Genomic DNA, 19,614 nt, shown 5'->3' with positions numbered 1-19,614 from the left:
ATGCTGCCACGTAGTGTTTTTGCTCAGGATATCTCATCCTCCTCCAGAGGAACTTGGAGTGGGAAAGGAACGGGTCTGTTGTCGACATAGACAGAAAAGAGGAACGAGATTCTGCTGCAGTCATATGAGCTGAATTACAGAAGACAACCAAAAAGGTAATAATCTCTGGATTAATACCTGATCCATAAGCAGGCTTGAACAAGGACAGCACCAGTAAAGAGTTAAATACTCGACTGAGATTTGTGTGGAAGACATGGGTTCCAATTAATTGGATATTGACGTCAGTACTGGGGAAGGACGGCGTGGTTTTGATGGGACAGACACCTCCTGAATCATGCAGGGACCATAGTCCTGGTGCATGACATAACTAGGGTCTGTGGATAGGACATCAAATTAAAATCATGGTGGTACAGGTTCAGTTGCATGGAAAATTGTGGAAAATGTTAAAGTGAATGGGCTCAACTCAGATTAAAGTTTCCAGAATAGGTAATAGGACAGAACGAATGGAAAGGGTCAGGAGGCTAACTTCTGGCAGAGAAGATAAGGGGGACAACTGTGAGAAGAAGGTCAGGCAATGTAGGACCAAGGGTGCTGTACTCAAATGCACACAATGTATGATGTAATGTAAATGAGCTTGTAGCACAGATTGACATTGACAGGTACAATGTTATGGGTTTCACAGAGACGTCGCTGCCAGGACATCGAGGTTGGGAGCTAAATATCCAAGAATACACATCCTATAAAAAGATGGACCAATGTGCAGAGGGTGTGATATTGCCTTTTTTACGAAGAAATGAAATTAAATTGAGAACAAGAAAGAAGGTAGAGTCATAAGGCATAGAATCCATGTGGATGGAGTTATGGAATCACAAAGTAAAAGAGAGCAGGATAAATCTTGCGGACAGGCCTTCCAGGAGTCTTCGGGATGTGAGGAAGAAAGTATAAAGAGAGAGAAAAGGCATGTAAGAAAGGGACTATTGCAATATTTATCGGGGACTTCAATATGCAGATGGATTGGGAAAATCAGGTTGGCAGTGGACCTAAAGAAAAGGGATGTCTGAAATCTGTAAGAGTTTTTAATGGAGCAGCTTGAGTCAGAGCTCAATAGGAAGAGGCAATTTTGTATTTAGTGATGTGAAATGAGGCAGATTTTATTAGAGAGCTCAAGGTGATGGAACCCCCGAGGAGGTAGTGACTATAATGTAATAGAGTTCATCCTGCTGTTTAAGGCAGAGGAGAAAGAACAAGATGTAACAGTGGTACAACTGAATAAAACTAACTAAAAAAGACATGAGGGAGGAGTTAGCCAGAGTTGAAGGAAGAAGGAGCCAAGGAAGACAGTGAAGCAGCAATGATAGGGTTTTTGGGGATATTTCAGGTTGCACTGCAAAATTGTGAGTCCCAGTTCAGGAATTCTCTTAAGGTGAACATACATGCTGAGTTGGCAGTTCGGAAGGCAGATGCCATTTTAACACTTATTTCAAGAGGCCTAGAATACAAGAGTAGGGACACACTGCTGAGGCTGTATCAGCTTTGTGCAGACTGCATTTGGAAGATTGTGTCCAGTTTTGGGCCCTGTATCGAGGAAGGGTGTGCTGGCATTGGAGGATGTCCATGGTAGGTTTACAGGGATGATCCCAGGATGAAGGGTTTGCCATAAACATAGCAGTGAGAACTCGGTCCACATATGATGGATTTTAGAACTATGAACGGGATGTAGGAAGGATGGAAAGGGAAGCACAAGAGGAGGAGGAGTGGCATTTTTGATTAAGGAAAACATGAGCGCTGTAACTCAAGAAAATATTTCTTGAAGCAAACAGTGATCACCTTGATGGGATTGTACTATTGGCCCCCCAACAGTAAGAAGAAGACATAGGAACAAATATGTTGAGAGATCTCAGGAATATGTAAGAATAATAAGATGGTAAAAGTCGGTGTTTGTAATTTTTCAAACATTGACTGGCACTAACATAGTGTTAAATGTTTGGAGAGTGAAGGATTTGTTAAACATGTTTAATTTTATTTGGACTGGAGGCCAGTCACCAGGTGTGTTCAACTGGGATTGGTTCTGGATCCTCATTTGTCTGTCATTTATATGAATGATTTAGATGGGAATATAAAAAGCATGGCTAGTAAGTTTGTGAATGATACCAAATTTGGTGGCATAGCAGACATTGATTACAAAGGGATCTTGATTAAATGGGTCAATGCACTGACAAACGGCAGATGCAGTTCAGTATGGATAAATGCCTGGTATTGCTACAACAAACAAGGGTATGGCTTACATAATTAATGGTAGGGCCTTGGGTAGGATTGTAGAACAGAGGGATCGAGGGATGCAGGTACAATATTCTTTGTAGTTTGTGTCATATACAGACAGGGTGGTTAAAGAGGTATTTGGCACACTTGTTTTCATTGCTCAGTCCTTCGGATGTAAGAACTGGGATGTTATGCTGTGGTTGTACAGGATATTTGGGAGGCCTCTTCTGGAATACTGTATCCAATTCTGGTTGGCTAGTTACAGGAAGGATACTTTTAAGCTGGAGAGTTTTCAGAAGAGATTTATCAGGATGTTGCCAGGTATGGAAGGCTTGAATGACAAAGAAAGGCTGGATAGCCTGGGACTTCTTTCACTGGATTGTAGGAATTTGAGAGGCAATCTGATAGAAGTTTATAAAATAATGAGGGTCTAGATAGGGTTAATGATATTGTCATTTCCTTAGGATGGGGAATTTCAAAACAAGAAGGCACATTTTTAATTGAGAGGAGATACACTTTAAAAATACAGGAGGGGCTTTTTTCTCACAAAAAGACTGGTTTGCATGTAATATGAACTTCCTGAGGAAGTGGGAGATATGGGTACAATTACAGCATGTAAAAGACATTTGGCTAAGTACATGAATTGGAAAGGTTGGAAGGGATATGGGCCAGGAGCAGGCAGGTGGGACTAATTTTGTTTGGGATTATGTTTGGCATGGACTCATTGGACTGTTTCCATGCTGTATGATGATCCAAATGTTCCTACTACAGAAGGAGCAAACTTTGACCTTGTCTTGGGTGATAAGGCAGAGCAAGTGGCATGATGGAAACACTTAGGAGTTGGAATAAACTATAGAGATAACGCTCAGTATTATCAGGAATTAATAAATAAGGATGGAGAGTGTCAGAAGCACAGTGCACAAGAAAGTATTAAAAGAGAAAAACAAATTAATACAACTTATTTAAAAACCTTGGACCTAAAAACACACAGCATTTGGAATAAATTGATGAACTAACAGCACAAAGACAGATAAATAGGTCTGACCTGGTGGTATTACTGAAAAATGTTGAGAAGAAGATCAAGTTTGTGGAGTTAACTGCCCATGGGTACTCAGTATTCCGAAAAGATAGAGAAAAAAGTAGCAGGAGGTGGAGTCGCTGTATTGCTTAAGGATGATATCAAGGCTGTATTCGGAAATGCTATCGGCATGAGGGGTCAGAATGATAAGTCAGTCTGGGTGAAATTGAACAGTAAGGGAAGAAACATCTTGGTAGGACTAATTTTCAGCCCCACCCCACAGTCCTTCTAAAGTATAAGGCATAGTATAAACCCAGAAACAGTGAGGCCTTGAGGGAAAGACGCAATAGTAATTATGTGCCGTTTGTACATGCATATTGACTGGATTAATCAACTTGGCAAGGGTCGCCTCAAAGCACAACTCATAGAGTGAAGAGGGATTGTTTCTCACAGCAACATGTCATGAGACCAACCAGAGGACTGGCTACAAAAAAAAACAGAAGGTGTTGGGAAAGCTCAGCAGGTGTGGCAGCATCTATGAAGAAAACAAAAATCACAGTTAACTTTTCAGATCTAATGAACCCTTCTGAGGTTTTTCACTCCTCGTCCTACTCTTCCTTCCTTATACTTCTGCATCCCTTGCACTGCTCTTTCTGCTGCTACATACGCTTCCACTGACCATCTCCCTTCACACTCCTCTGCTGCCACCCCCACTGTATGTCACACCACTTCCCCAATATCTCCCACTTTATCATCTCTCCCTTTCCATTTTTATCCTCCGACTAGGATGATGGAAGCTGCTGATTTCCATGTTGCTATTGGTTAGCAGTGAATGATGGCGTTGAAATTGGCAATGCCCAATAGGAGCAGACAATAGTGTGTGTTTGCCACTGTCCGATGCACTGGAAATGGGATCGTTCTGTTCCCCATGGTACAGAGTGAAGCTTCATTCTGTCCCTCTGAGATGGCAGTTCACCAAACTGCCTCATCACGAACAGGACAAACGTTGCCTGACAGAATCGGAAGTCCATGCCTAAAATTGCTTTGGAATATTGTAAGGTCAGTGAGTACGTTGTTCAAACAAACTATATTCCAAACTTTTGCCCTTTATTGTTTCAGGTGATATTCCAAAGTCATTTGAAATGAGATCAGAGTAACTTCCCATGCCACCAGTTGTATTTGATTCATTGCGGCTTCTGAGACCTCGAACAAAAATGTGATCAATGGGAATAGAAGAGTATCCTGCACTGGTAATGCCCTCAACTGAGAAATGGGAAATGCAATCTCTGCAAGTTATCATCCAAGTCACGTCATCTTTCATAGGGAGTAAATTGCTGTTGTTTCACTATAATATGTTAAAAAAAAATGTCGAATCCTCTTAGAGACAGCTCTGTGCATACACCCGCACCACTTAGATTAGAAGAGTTTCAGGAAAACGTTTCTATGTCACCTTGTTGAGAGCTGTTGGTGATGACAAATAAACTCTGCCCTTGCTAGTGTTTGCCAGAACCCACGGATGAATGTGTCCTTTTAAAACATCAAGATAATTTATATTTTCACAGCTTAGTATAAAATCTCAGAAAGGTAAAACTTTGCCAGATGAGTGTAGCCCCGGGGACATCAGGAGCACGGCATGACATTGAGGAAACAATCCCCCTGTTTTCAATCAGTTACTTTCAGAGGACTAATCGTGCGATATCAGTGCCACTGAGTTCAACCTTTTCATGGCAATTTATCTCAATGCAACACATCATCGATATTAGGGATCTTTAATACATAAAGTTTGCAATGTCTCATTTATAGAGAATTACCGAATATTTGAGAGTCAACTCAAATGGCAGCCTTACTGTTCTGGTTCAGATCAGACAAATTACATCCAAAAGGGATTTAAAAAAAAAGAAAAGCTGGAATAAAAATGTCAGATCAAGGAGCATCTGAGCAGAGAGAAACAGAATTAACTTTGTAAGTCCAATATGATTTTGTCAGAACAGGTTCATGTCAGATTTGGTATGTTAATTCTAAATCTGTCTCTAGATGTTGCCACCTTGACTGTGTTTCTACACTAATTTCCGTCTGTATTTCAGATTTCCATTTCTTATATTTTGCTTTTCTTAATGGGGGCAGATGTTGAAATTGGTTACATTTGGGTCAATACAGTCCATTCCTGTTTCCATTAGAGCTGTTGTGCTGTTTACACTTGTATTACACTAGAGTCTGTTTCTTCGTCACATTCCAAAAAAAAACCTTTTTGCTAATATCCTCCTAAATGCATGAATTGCAGGAAATCAATTTTGATTGGAAAGATAATTTAGAGGCAGCTACACTTCATAAGACACCAGAAATAGATTATTCATGACAGCAAAGTCTGTGCCCTTCGCTAACAAAGCTTGTCCCCTCAGGGTCTGAAAACTTTTCGTACATATCTCAGAATTATTACAGAAAAGGTGGTGGTCACTCAACATATCATCTCTGCACTTGCTGGGAATGAGCAATATCCCTCCCAATATGGTCCATAAAACTTCCTCTACCCCTAACATTTTGAAATCTTTGTCTGATTTTAATTCTGAATACCTTGTGCAGGTGTGAACAATCTGTATACCCTGTGATTAAACAGTGTATACATAATATATAATTCCCTACATCATATTTAAATGATCGTGTTGTGCTCACATTGTTGTTTGGCATTCCATCTCCCAAATATAACATGTTTCCTTGTTCTGCATTACATTCCATTCTGTCTGTCAGAATCAGTGTTGCTTGAATACTGGTGACATTGGGATATCACTGTACTTCCTTCCAGTCTCCGTAGCCACTGCCCCGATTCCGCTCTGTCTCGGAGCGCATGTCATACTCATGTCCCTGACACATTAATCCATGGGCTTTAAAGAACAATGTCATTTTACACATTTAGCTTTAAACTGAATCAATAAATGTAAATGTTACTGCTTTAAAGCACAAAAACTGCAATGAAAAACATTGAGTGTTGAAGACACAAAATCACTCTATTACAGCAGTGAGGGGAACATCCAGACAATCCGCACTTCCTCTGCATGGTCAGGGAACTATGCCCAGTGACAATATTTTGGTTGTGGAAGACTGATCAGCACAGTCACAACATTTTGCTTGTGTTTCTTTTTCAGGTTGTTGGGGCGTTGGTACAGGTGGTTAGAACATTGTACACGGAGAACACAGCAGAGCCATCTGAACTACAACAAGAAAACATCCATCATTTTCCTTCACCAAAGGCTTTCTTAGAACAATTTGTGATGGGATATAAGACCAATAGTCAACGATGTTAGCATCCAATCCAGCCCAGTTGTTATTGTGAACTGAAAGTGTTGTATTGAAAGGGGTTAACTGAAACTGTTTGTTCAGTGACTGTGATTGATGTCAGTCTCCATGGATTCTAACTGTGTCACCGGAGGCTTTCCCTCTCCTATTACTAAGGGGCTCCATTCAGTGTGTTATGCTATAACATGAGTGGAAGCAACAGCTACATCACTATCAGGGAGCAGCAGCTCCACATAGAGGGAGAGCAGAGATCAGAATCTGAGAACAATAGTCTGGAATGTTACAACAATGGACAGGAGTTTATTCTATGGTCTTTTCTATCTTACCAGGCATCGGTCAACAGTACCAAGTCGGATAAGAGCTGTGCTGATGATTATTCAGGCTGGTCACTATCCTATTCTCACTATTGTTGGTGTTCCTGGCCAGTCTCTCTATCTCTGCTCAATTATTACTTCCATAAAGTATATTCAACTCCATTGCTATTTCTGTTACCTATATTTGGCAAAGGCAGAAACTATTATCTTCAGTATTAATTCAAACATCCCGTCAATATCCATGAATTTCAGACTTGTCCCTCACACACATCTGAGAACAAGACTGTCCACAGTATTGAGGGCATTTTTTGACTTATATCTCGCTACTGTCTCCATCATCAAACCTGTCCAATACCAGTTCCATAATATCCCCACTCTCTCCCTCTGCCTTTGTGCTTTTGCCAATAAACCATTATCTACGCTAGACTTTATAATTCCAGCTTCTTTTCTGACCTGTCTTCCAGTTACAAATATTTTGATCATACTGTTGTTCTTTTCTCCAAAGTTACTTCACAATAGGGACACCAGGTTAGAGTAGTTCCATCCCTGGGCAGGTAATAGAACATAGAATATTACAGCACAGTACAGGCCCTTCGGCCCTTGATGTTGTGCCGACCTGTCATATCGATCTCAAGCCCGTCTAACCTACACTATTCCATGTACGTCCATATGTTTGTCCAATGGCGACTTAAATGTACCTAAAGTTGGCGAATGTACCTAAAGTTGGCGAATCTACTACCGTTGCCGGCAAAGCTTTCCATTCCCTTACTACTCTCTGAGTAAAGAAACCATCTCTGACATCTGTCCTATATCTTTCACCCCTCAATTTAAAGCTATGCCCCCTTGTGCTTGCCGTCACCATCCTCGGAAAAAGGCTCTCCCGAGCCATCCTATCTAACCCTCTGATTATTTTATATGTTTCAATTAAGTCACTTTTCAACCGTTCTTCTATCTAACGAAAACAGCCTCAAGTCCCTCAGCCTTTCCTCGTAAGACCTTCCCTCCATACCAGGCAACTTCCTAGTAAGTCTCCTCTGCACATTTTCCAAAGCTTCCACATCCTTCTTATAATGCAATGACCAGAACTGTACGCAATACTCCAAGTGCGGCCGCACCAGAGTTTTGTACAGCTGCAGCATAACCTCTTGGCTCCGGAACTCGATCCCGCTATTAATAAAAGCTAAAACACTGTATGCCTTCTTAACAGCCCTGTCAACCTGGGTGGCAACTTTCAAGGGTCTGTGTACATGGACACCGAGATCTCTCTGCTCACCTACACTACCAAGAATCTTACCATTAGCCCAGTACTTTGCCTTCCGGTTACTCCTACCAAAGTGCATTACCTCACACTTGTCTGCATTAAACTCCATTTGTCACCTCTCAGCCCAGCTCTGCAGCTTATCTATGCCTCTCTGCAACCTACAGCATCCTTCGTCACTATCCACAACTCCACTGACCTTAGTGTCGTCTGCAAATTTACGAACCCATCCTTCTACGCCCTCATCCAGGTCATTACAAAAATGACAAACAGCAGTGGACCCAACACCGACCCTTGCTGTGCACCACTAGTAACTGGTCTCCAGGATGAACATTTCCCATCAACTACCACCCTCTGTCTTCTTTCAGCAAGTCAATTTCCGATGCAAACTGCTATATCTCCCACAGTCCCATTCCTCTGCATTTTGTACAATAGCCTACTGTGGAGAACCTTATCGAATGCCTTGATGAAATCCACATACACCACATCAACCGGTTTACTCTCATCTACCTGTTTGGTCACCTTCTCAAAGAACTCAATAAGGTTTGTGAGGCATGACCTTCCCTTCACAAAACTGTGATGATTATCCCTAATCAATTTATTATTTTCTAGATGATTATAAATCCTATCCCTTATAATCTTTTCCAACACTTTACCAGCAACTGAGGTAAGGCTCACTGGTCTATAATTACCAGGGTTGTCTCTACTCCCCTTCTTGAACAGGGGAGCCACATTTGCTATCCTCCAGTCGTCTGGAGAGACACAGGTTATTACACTAAAGATACTGTTTCAATTCCTACCACAGTTGGAACAAAAGCAAATTTCACAAATAACATTCATAAAACCAGGAGCATTTTGTCTCCTTACACTGATGTCTTTTAGGAAATAAACCTATCGTTATTACCTGGGCTGGATTATGTGTGAATTCAGACCAAAAGCAAAGTATTTGGCGATATACAGCCTTGTGGAATGGTCACAGTCAGGGGCAATTAATGACAGTGAACATATGCTGTCCTTGTCAGTGTTGTAAACCTCACATGAAAAAAAAACAAAATCAATGGTTAAATTAAACAAAGAGCAATGCAGGAGACCTGAAACAAAAAAAGAAACAAAGTACTGAGGAAACTGAGCAAGTTTGGAATCTTCTGTCAAAATAGAAAGAGAGTTAGCATTTTGAGTCAGCTAACCATAGATTAGAACTGAAATCAGCGGGCAAATATTATGTTTTATTTTGGTGACAGGGACGTTTCTTTTTACAGCAAGAAGGAATGTGTTGAATAGATGGAGAAAGAGAGACCGAGACAAAAAAGAAGCAAACAAAGGGATTGTTGGTGATCAGCTGGGATGGAAATAAAATGTGAGATTAATTACATTTATTTTTAGACGTTTCCCATATTCCTGAATTTCATGCCCATGTAGATATGTTTCCAAGTCCCTGTTTAAATTGAGTCTGTCTTCCCTGAGTGTAGTCATCTTCATTTATTCATTCATGGTTTGTGGGTGTGACTAGTTGGGCCTGCATTTATTTCCTTTTCCTAGTTGTCCTTGAGAAAGTGTTTGTGAGCTGCTTTCTTGAGGTACTGCAGTCCACATGCTGTGAATTGCTGGTACTTAGGTATGTCCTGTTTCATTTCTTTGAGACTTTGTCCTGAATGATGTAACTGAGTGGCTGGCTTGGTCATTTCAAAGGCAGATGAGAGTTGACCAAATTGCTGTGTGTCTGGAGTCACATGTAGGGCAGACCAGGTGACAGTGGCAGATTTCCTTCCCGAAAAGACATCAGTGAGCCAGGTGGGTTTTTCCTGATGATCAATGATGGCTTCATTGTATCAAAATTGTAGTTTTGTTTTAATTCAAATTCCACCATCAATCGTGGCAGAATTCGAATTGGAGTGTGGGTCATTACCTGGGTCCCTGGATTAATAGTACAGAAAAAGTACCGGTGGGACATCTCATCCCCAGCATCCCCAATCAATTCCACCAGCAACAGTGGTGTTGCTATTATTGTGACTGTGATACAGAAAATTGCGCAGTTACATTGTCAACTGCTTCGATGAAGAGCGGACCCATTGATATTTCAGGTCGCTGGGAGTGTGCGGGCGTGTAATGATTTATCAGGCAGGAAAAGAAACTAAGGAGACGAAGGCATTTACAACATTGAGTGGGTGTGCCATGCAAACATGAATTTGCCTTGCTCCCGTCATTGAAAATTCAGAGAAGGTTCTGTGGATAGTTTTCTCGAGCATTACTGTCTTTGCTTATATTTCCTATGTTCTTGCCTAATTTTCTATGTTCCGTCCTCAGAACCTAATACATTTATTATGCTGTGTTGTTAGTTCTAATGTGGACAACAACCTCCTGTTGGACTCTCGAACCATTGAGAATATTCTGTCCCCTTCCAAGGCAGCTTGGACCCTGGCAACCTTTAGGCAACACACTGTTCTGTTGTCTCGCAGTCAGCTGCAGAAACGTCTGTCTGTGTCTCTGACTTGATAGTTCCCTATCACAATCAATTATTTGGAACCTGAGGTAATCCTCATTACAGAGGAGCCAGCCTTGCTGCCAGAAACATGGCTGTGAGTGCTTCATTCCCCAAAGGCCCATCACACCCTACATTACCCAAATCAGCAAACTTGTTTGAGATGACGATGATCACAGGAGACTCCTGCACTACATGTCTATCCCTCTTACATTTCTGAGAAGGAACCCATTGATCTGACTGTATCTGCAGTTTGTCTACCTCCTGAAACAGCCATCCATTACATCCCCTACCTCCTGTAAATTCCTCATTGCCTTCAGCTGCCACTGTAACTGATCCATGCGAACTGATAAGATTCATAACCAAACATTCTTCCGGCAGACATATTTATCAGGAACATTGAAATTCTCCCTAATCTGCCACATCAGACAAGAAGACTACATCACTCCACTCAAAGCCATCATTTCACCTTAACAATCTACAGACCAAGGAAATAGCAGTCTTACTGCTCTAAACACAGTACACTGGGTTAACTTGGTAGTAATTTTTTTTTTAAGTTTAATCTGGAGACAGATCTCAATAAGGCATAATCATAAAAACATGATACTCACTGTTGTAGATTTACAGAGTGTAGTTAGCCAAAAATAACAATTAGTTGGGAGGTGGGCAGAGATAATGGGAACTGCAGATGCTGGAGAATCCAAGATAATAAAATGTGAAGCTGGATGAACACAGCAGGCCAAGCAGCATCTCAGGAGCACAAAAGCTGATGTTTCAGGCCGAGACCCTTCATCAGCTCTCTGCCCAGTCTAGGCCCAAAATGTCAGCTTTTGTGCTCCTGAGATGCTGCTTGGCCTGCTGTGTTCATCCAGCTCCACACTTTGTTCTCTTAATTATGTGGGAGGTGATGACATAATGGTATTGTCACATGATTACTAATCCAGTAACCCAGATAATGTTTGAGGTACCATGTTCAAATCCTGCTATGGTAGATGGCCAAATTTTTGGAGATGGCGCGGATGCTCAGTAGTTTGCACCGTTACCTCACAGAACTGGGGACCCAGGTTCGATTCCAACTACAGCTGACTGTGTGGAGTTTGCACATTCTCCCCATGTCTGTGTAGGTTTCAAAGATGTGCAAGTTCGGTGGATTGGCCGTCCTCAATTGCCCATAGTGTTCCAAAAGCATTCAGCTGCGCAAAGCAAGACAGTCACAGTTCCTACTATCTCAGTCACAGAATTTGTTGCCTTCTGGTAAAAAAAAACTGCTCCTTGTGCAGTATTGTAGGGAGTCCAGCAAAGGGTGAGATTCTTGCAGTTTCGGAACAATAGAACATAGGAGTTAGGAGAGGGACCTGGCAATTCAGCTCTTCCAGCTCGCTCCACCATTTAACATAATCAGAGTTGATCTTATCCAGGTATCAAATCCGCTCTCCTGCCTGCTTCCTGAAGACGTTCGTCGTGCTTTTCATCAGTTGGTTGATTGATTCTGTCTCCCCTTCACTCTGGAACAGTGAGTTCTATGATTCACATATCTGTGAGTGAAGTTATTTCTTAGCATCTTAGTTTTGAATCTATGTCCTCTCACTCTACATCCATTAGGTCTTGCTCGATACTGTCCCACAAAGAGGCACATCTGATTTTACGTCCATTCCTGTAATATTTTCTGCACTTCAATCAGGTCCCCACTCATTCTTCAGAACTCTGGTGTTTTGAAGATCAAGGGATTCAACCTCTCCTTGTATGACAATTCATTTACGCCTCGAATCAACCCGTGAACCTCTACTGAACTGCCTCCTGTGCAAACACATCCTTCATCAAGTAAGGAGACCAAAACTAGATGCAATACTCCAGGTGTGCTCTCGCCAAATCCTTACATAATTGTAACAACACTCCTTTACCTTTGTAATGTAATCCTTTTGTAATAAATGCCAGGATTCCATTTGCAATTCATTGCAAGAGGGAAAAACAGGGAGATAGAGAACAAAAGACTTTGATTCCCATTTGAATGGGTTCACCACCAAAGCAACAGAGACTGCATTGCTCAGAGATGAAGACACAGAGAAACACACAACCATGGACACACACATTAACATCAACAACAAATAAACTAACACACACACACACACACGCAAATAAAATTGCATACAGGCATATTGTCCATGAATGATAAGTAAGCTCTGATTTACTGCTGGGTGTTGAGTAGAAGGCAGGAGATAGAGACAAAAGGAAGTACAGAGTTACCTTAACCCAACTTCTGACCTCAGCACCTGTCCCTAGCCTTCCCTGAGGAGGAGGGCCTTGCCTTGTCTCTCGCCAGCCCAGGATCTTAAATAAAAAGAAAAGCAAAATACAAAAGTGCTGCTTTGCATCATTTAATAAACGTTTTTACCATTTACAAATTGCAGTTACAGGTACAGTAATTGGGACAGTGCCTTTTCACACCGGACCCTGGGTTTTGAAGAAAACTGAATGAAACATGCCCTGTAACCTGTGTGGTAAGGTTGGACAATTCAGCACTATCCTCGGGCTAATGTGACAAAAATAGACTAATTCATTGCTGCAAATTAGAATTGTAATGAGAAAGTACTGATTTATTGATTAATTAGTGAGTTCTGTTAATCAGTTAATTTGAGTGAAGGGAAATTTCAGCACATTCTTCAGTTGTTCTCTGAACTTAGTCTGGGTCACGACATAAATCGCGGTGTTTGTGCAGCAACTGAGGAGCTGCAGCATGAAGCCCAATTCCTGCACAAAGCGATCTAAAATGAAAGATGTATACCCAAAATTATACATCCGGATCCATACAGAATACACCATTAACATTGACCATAACAGGATGAAATTGGCCGAGATCACAAACAGTAAAATGATGGATTTTTTTCGATTTCTCATTTCTGTGTCACACTGACCATCCCCATTGGTGTGAGCCTGGAGTCTCCTGCGGGCTCTGCTGGTCACTAAAATGTGTCTGACGGTGAAAACATTGAGCAGCAGAATCAGGAGAAATGGGAGAGTCGGGGTTAGAATGTGGTGGAGGAACTCGATTGTGACCCAGACACGAGAGGAATAAACACTGAGTGACGCATCACAAAACCAGGGAACGTTCCACAGTGCATACTGACTTGAGAGCATAAAATACCAGAAAATGTTTTTTAAACAGCTCAACACAGTCACTGCTCCCAGAATCAGAGTCACCGTTTTCTCACTGCAATATTGACTTTTCAGTTTCTGGCAACAAATGGCCACAAATCGATCAAAGGTGAAAGTGACAGTGAACCAGACAGAACAGTCAGAGGCTGCATAAAGCAGGATGGCGTGGATATTACACACAGGGATGTACCACAGGAAATAAAACTGTTCCTTGTAAACAATGGGAATGTGTCTCAATATCAGGTCGAGGATAATGACCAGTAGATCCGCCACTGCCATGGCCCCCAGGTAACGTCTGACACATGGAGACAATCCACAATCTTTATAAAGCAGGACGTAGATTGTCACTACATTAACTGTGAGGAAGGAAAACAAATAAATTATACATCAGCCTGGAGGTAAAGTTACCAGTTTGATTGAGGACCAAGAGTGATTTTCAAATATTTCTCTGTGCTCAGAGATGTATTGATCAAATTGGAACTGAAATGACAAAAGGTAAGTTCCGAATTACAAAAATGTGATGTAAATCACAAGACACACTAGTTCCCAAACTCTCAGTCACAAATCCATAGGAACAGATGACTTTTAGACTATTCCCACACACTCAGTCACTTGAGAGCACACACAGATGACTTCTTTACAGTTCCTAATGCAAAGGGTGAAAACATTGTCATCTTGAAGAATTCTCTCTCATTTACTTGAAGAAAAATTGAGTTTGGAAATTTCTGTCATTTAGTCTAAAATGTGATCTATTCTCTGTAGTGAAGAAATGTAAACATAGGGAAAATGTATTTACGCCTTGAACTGCCTGAGGGGATATCGAAACAGTGTCTTCTTCTCCTTGGACCGGGGTCTCTTCCCTCGGGATGTTATGTTTTGTTCAATTAACTGATGTCCGGCCAGTCACAATAAATATCAGTGATAAAGTATTACATAAAGGCCCATCTGTCCATTAAGTTTGTTGAGATCCACTCAGCCTCGTGGTGGAAATCTCTCCCCAAACTTGACTCAACTGGCACTTTGCACACAAAGCCAATAAGATTAAGACAATACCTTGATCATTTGATGTCGGATCCTAGATGTTAATATGTTTGCCGAGCGTGTGAGGTGTGATGGCAAATTTTTGTCTCTTTATTAGGTGACATCCTCGGTGTTGTGGAGCCTCCTGTGAAGTGCTATTGTCTTGTGCCGGTTTGAATTTATAAATGGAGTTAGCTGAAATTTCCCAAATCAATCTCATGATAACAGGCCAAAGATGGTCAGGGAAATTGCCTGATAATGGACATTTACTGCACACCACACCACCACTCAGTGATGAATCAGTTCTCCTCGATATTGAAAATAAATCAGAGGAAACACTTAAGGTGACAAGGGCACAAAATGTACTCTGGATGTGGTAGTTAAATGTTCATCACCAAGAGTATCTTCAGAGGCCCACCACAGATTGAGCAGGGTGAGGCCTAAAGTACATAGCAGTCAGACTGTGGGAAACATTCTCACCAAACTACTTGTCATAGATGTATCTGTCTCTAACTGCATCTGTAAGAGCACCCAGCACACAGTTCTGGTGTTGGCAAAGTCTCATCCTCATACTTAATATACTGCCCCTTGTGTTAGGTCACACTTCCTCCTGAAAGTACAGCAGACATTGGAGTACAGGGAGGGCTGATTACTGAGCGAGAAACAGATAAATTTGGGATAAATTAGTCTTTATCAGTTTAACAGAATTAACAACTTCAGTGACCAGTGTTGGGCCCTCAACTAATGCAAATTATATCAATGATTTAGATAGGTGGAACAAATGCATTAGAACTAAATTTGTCAAAAAATGCTATTTGGGAGGAAACTAATTTCTAAACAGGAGCTAGTGAATCTGTAAAAGGATAAGAAATGGAAAATGTGGCAGAAGGAATAAATATATTTTGGGTAACTGTGAATGTGTGATTTTTTTCAGCAAGTATTAAAGGCTGTGCATTGAATAAATGAAGAGCGGTGACAGGACTTAGTGGTACAGTGTGTACATGGTTCTCTATGACCTATTCAGACATCAGAAATGTTGTTCTGTCCCCCTGATGGTCTTCTTTCTGATGTTCCGAGTGGATCCGTTGGTCTCAGTACACACGGGATATTTTGATGTGGCTGTTTGATGGTGGGGAGTGGTCTCTGGGAGGATGTTTTGAGGCATATATCGGGGATGGCCTTTATCCGAGATATCTTTCTTTCTTTCTATGTGGAGACCTGAAGATGATGGGCACAGTTGCCTGCTTCTGAATGAAGAGGCTGTGGATTCTGCCAGGACATTGGATATTCAACAACATGATGTATTGTGCATGGTCACACTCCAACATTGATGGAGTGAGAGTTTTTTTTTCAGTTCGTCTATCTCTCCCCATTGACATGTGGGTCCCACAGAGCCATGGACACCACTGGGAGTATTGTTATACTGCAAAAACAAGGATACAACCAACAGCTCCCTCTTGAGGGAGAAAACATTATATTCACCTCCACCACCAGATGTGCTCTGTCACCAAATGGTGACATTGATGTGAGATTATGGATATGTCACCACTGTTCCTGATCATAGAAGCTGAATGAAACAGTGGCTTTAACAGCCGCTGGCAGCACCATCGTCCTCCTGGTGTGAGGTTGCAGGTCTTGCTGAAGGAGATGACACCACTCTGTGACCAGCTCCTTGTCCATTCGGGATACCCTCATACTTTGCTCCTGTGTTAAGGGAAGCCTGGGAAGCTGTTCTTGGTAAAACCAGGGTGGATATGGCAAATCCCGTTCCCCACGCACACTGACTCTGTTATTTCAGAGTTTCCCCTTTCTGCAGCTTCTGCTCCATTTGGGGTTCATGTTGCAGACACAGATGCTGTAACTACACTCTCCAAGCTCCAACTAGAGTTGTCACCACATCGTCAGGTCTCTCTGAATGTTTGAGGAACCTCACAGCACAACCTCCAGCAAACCAATACTAGCACCTCCGATAACTTTTCAATAACAGGAGCCAGTCAGAAGCCACTCACCTGAATGTTATTGGTCTTTTACAAGAATGCTCAAGGGATTTCCTTGTGTTACTTATTGCACAATCAGCTGAGAGGGACAAACACAGGCATTCAGTGGACAGGCACAGCCCAAATTTCAAAGACATGAGTCAAAGCTGTTAAAACCCCATCAAACATGGAGCACCACGTGAGACATACAGGAAACTGAATGGCAGCCTGACATGCAATATTTCATTGTTTCTAATCTTCACAATGGCAGCGCTGAATGAAAAATGAAGGCCAGGGAAAGATACAGACTCACACAAAGATTCACATTCAAGATAGAAACAGATAATAATTTAACTGAGAATATGCTCGGAAACATGAGGGAAAAAATAAGGGTATCTGCCTCACATAACCAGCCCAGACACCATAAGCTGGGACAGGTTGCCAGCCTAGTATGGAGAACTGTATAAACCATGCTCGTGTATCTATCTGCCCAATATGGGGATCATTGCAAGCCTTAGCCAGTATATTGATACAATAACTTGCACTAGCTAACTGCCAAACATTGGGAAATGTGCAGCCAGTGCGGAGTGACAGTAACTGGGGCTCCCACGCATTTATGCCTCTATACCTCCAGTGCACTGCAAGTGTGAGAGGTATGTGTGTGTTTGTGGCGGGGGGGAGAAGTGTTAGATGTGAAAATCATTGTTTGATAGACAACACATAGGAAGAAAATTAGTTTAAATATGAACAACTGGCAGAAGTTAGGAAATTGGCAGAGAATAATTGAGAGATGCTTCATGTACAGATGTGATGATGTGCTTTAGAATATTTAAATATGGTATTACCAGGCCCAAATGCATCAATGAGTGCGCACAGGGACGATGCGTGGGGGGAGTTTTGGCCTGAGTTTGAATACGAGCTGTGGAGTATCCATTCAGATTTCATTTTGGATATTTGAACCTGGGAGTGTTAACAGCTGGTTAGAGAGATGATTGAGACAGTATTTCATAGCTCAAGGTTCAAACCAAAGGAACCACCACAATTGTGACTCACCTGTTTCCGCCTCAGACACGGGCCAGGCATGGGATGAATCAGAGGAAGGAAATGGAGTTTGTAACCAGAACAGAAGACAGTGACCTTCATGCTCCCAATATTACACAACAAGGACAATTATACAATGGATTGTGGTTCATAGCTGAAACTGACTAGGTCAACACATAGACCCACAATGGAAACTTTCAGAAGCAGAGAGGGAGAGAGTGCATGAAAAGGTTGACTAACTGCATTCTCAGCGGGAACAATAACAGGCAAGAAATTAGAGTAAATGAAAAGAAAAGTAATACAATCATATACAGTTTGTAGAAATAATAACTGGACAGTGATACTTACTAGGGACACCAACGGTAGCCAAGATAGGATAATAAAAATATTGAATAATGAAAACTGCATATTTGATGCGCCCTGATAATGATATCTGTTTGTAAAATGTAGCAAGAAACCAAGCATCATCAGATAAACTTCTGTCCATTGTTGAAACATTCCAGTGTGATGTTCTCAGATGCTGATCCATTGCTGGATCAGTCCAGTCTATTGTTCTCAGATTCTGATCAAACGTTGGAACATTCCACTCTATTGTTCTGAGATTTTGATCTCTCCTACTCATCTCTGTGGAGCTGCTGATCCCTGTTAGTGCTGTTGGTAATGCTCCCATTCATACTATGGGTTATCACACCGAACAGGGCCAATTTATCATTAAATGAGTAGACCCTCCACTGGGATATTTGAAACCTCAGAGACTAACATTAATCACAGTCACCGAACAAACAGGTTCAATTAACCTCTTCCTTTCATCACTTTTCATATTACAATAAAAGGGAACATTTTTTCAGTCTGGTTGGAATGTAGCAGAGTTGCTGATGGAAAGACCATAAGTCTTTCAATCTTGTTAATTTTTCTTCCTTGTATATAGGAGCAGTGTCACAACACTGAAGTGTTGTATATGTTGCACCCTGTTTACAAAAGGAGACAGGGATAAAGTAACACACCAGGTGCATAAAATGACGAGTGGTGAAATTTCTAGACACCATAAACCAGGGTCACAATATTTATTGCCCATTGACTTTGTGTAATGCTGCTCCTGTATTTAACTTACCCTGTTATCAAATCCTTTCATAACTTTGATACATCATTCAGAGTGTTGAGACTGCTGCTCAGGAACAGGAGGAAGCGCTTCTGTCCCCGTGTGCCTGGTCGACTGAGAAAAGAGGAGGTCATTCAATCCACTCTAGCCTGTTACCACTTCTGGAGGTGGAAAACTGAAATGATGGCACATTTTACAAAGGAAATCATTCAAAACACATAGAATTGCAACGACAACAATGTGAGGTCTCACTGAGATGATACCTGGAGCACATTGTGATTTTTGTGTTTCCATAACTGAGAAGTGGCAGATATCCATCAGATACCATTTAATGGCTACACATAATCCATAGTCTGCTGCATCATTTAATGCTTTGAGTTTGTTACACATGGGACAGGAAGAGAGCATGTGATGCTCAGCCCATTATTTAACATCAGCATGTTCACATGTGGTAAAATTTTCACTCAGTCATGAACTCTGCTGAGATATGAATGAGTTTGCACTGAAGGAACATCCAACAACTGTGTGTATGGGCATGGAATCACTTGTATAAGTTGTTTTGCTTCACGCCAACTTGTTCACTTTAATCAAAGACCTTTTCAGTGTTCTGGCTGTGAGAGGGGTGTTAAAAACACGGTAATTTGTTGACCACAAGCACATTCACAATGAGGAACAAGCCAATTACTTGCTGTGTGCGAAGAAACTA

This window comes from Stegostoma tigrinum, unplaced genomic scaffold (genome assembly GCF_030684315.1).
Source record: "Stegostoma tigrinum isolate sSteTig4 unplaced genomic scaffold, sSteTig4.hap1 scaffold_66, whole genome shotgun sequence".
Classification (NCBI taxonomy): domain Eukaryota; kingdom Metazoa; phylum Chordata; class Chondrichthyes; order Orectolobiformes; family Stegostomatidae; genus Stegostoma; species Stegostoma tigrinum.
The sequence above is the reverse complement of the archived record's forward strand: the minus strand, read 5'-3'. Positions refer to the sequence as shown.